We start from the raw sequence: 1,669 nt of genomic DNA, 5'->3' as shown, positions 1-1,669 counted from the left end.
TCATGTCTGTGTTTATGTTTGCTTTGGGTAGCTGTCATACTCGGCAACCTCAGGCTGAATAGTATGTGCCCTTTTAATTATAATTCAGGTGTCAGTTGGGCCCTGCCTGGGCCCAGGGAGTTTAAGTAAATAATTCAGTCCTCAGTTTCACAGCATGGTTAGAATTTGCCAGGGCAGAGGGGACGCCTGGGACCCAGGCCCCCATGGTGAATACTAGCGAGCCTACAGAGACCGTGGCAGTGGCACACTCAGCTTGACTGCCCAGGCCCTCCCCATGCTTGTGGCCAATTCTGGCTGGTTTAATCTCTTCAGCCCCTTCTTTGTGACTCCTGTGTTCAGACTTCCTCACTTTCACCCCAAATTGACCTGCATGCAAAACTCAGTTTTTTTCATGGGTTTCCCCCAGAAATTCATAGTACAAGTTCTTTTTTTTCTTAAGATTTTATTTATTCATACAGAACTGGGGTACAGGCCAGAGGTACAGGGGTGATGAGAGGATTCACCAGAAACTGAGTGAGGAGAAAAGTAGGCAGATCCACGAAGTACACTGCTGAAGAGGGCAGTGGGTGAGACAGGAGAGGTCTACAGGCCATGTGGGTCACCTCCGGGGCTAGGATTGAAGCAGCACTCAAGTGGCCACGGCTTGGCTTAGCTTGGTAGTGCAGCGCTCCAGCCCGCTGCGCCACCAGGGAGGGCCTTCCTCTGATGAGCTTTTAACCACTTCTCTGGCTTCTTCATATCCCTCTCCTTTTTCCTTCAATCTCTGTTGTCTTATCCAGAGTATTTTCATTGCCCAAAGTCCTTGTTGGCAGGGGGCCCAAATTTTATTCTGAGAAATTTCCTCAGCGAAGATATTTTCTTCTAAAAGGAATTCTTAACTCAGCTCCATAGAGAAGAAAATTGTACTTCTTACATTACATAATAAAGAATATTTTATACAAAGGGGATAAAAGGTTTTGACGTTTTTAAGCAGCCTTCTTTTTCTCTTTCCCAAGGTCTTGGGATGCACCTCCATCCTTAACTACACCATGCCATTGCCTTCCATTCCCTGAACATAACCAGCAACAGTAACGTGAGGGTAGCTCTTAACTGTCTTTTTGTTTTAGGGACAGCATGGAATTTTCCTCACAGGTTTGTGGCTTGATACATTAACCACCCCTCAGGATACTGACTTGACAAGTGAAATTGTATGTGCATCTTCAAAACCAAGTGATGCATCTTTTCTATTAGAAAACATTAAAGATTTAAGTCTGACTTGAACCAGGGGCCATAATAATGAGAAAGTTGTTAAAATCATTCATCAAGAATAAGGTAGAGGAAGGTCAAGTCAGATGAATGAGATTCTGGGTGATCTGGAGGCCTCTGAATCTTTTTCATCCTTAGACCCGACACATTCTGAGCAAAGGTGGGAGCCTGTTTGGGGTGGATCACCTCCTCTTCTTCACATCTGAACTATGGGAGAGGTGCAGAGTGTTATAGAGAAGTTAGCCAGGAGAAGGGGAAGCATGGAGAAGGACACCATGGGACATAAAAGGTGGGCCAGGCCCTCCCTGGTGGCGCAGCGGGTTAAAGCATTGCACTAAGAAGCTTAATCCACTTCCGCATGAGTTCGATTCCCGCCTGCCCTGGAGGAGATCCACATGGCGTGGCAGACCTCTCCTGACCCGCC

Source organism: Condylura cristata, unplaced genomic scaffold (assembly GCF_000260355.1).
Source record: "Condylura cristata isolate star-nosed mole 26May11 unplaced genomic scaffold, ConCri1.0 scaffold00028, whole genome shotgun sequence".
Classification (NCBI taxonomy): Eukaryota; Metazoa; Chordata; class Mammalia; order Eulipotyphla; family Talpidae; genus Condylura; species Condylura cristata.
This window is presented reverse-complemented; position numbering follows the sequence as displayed.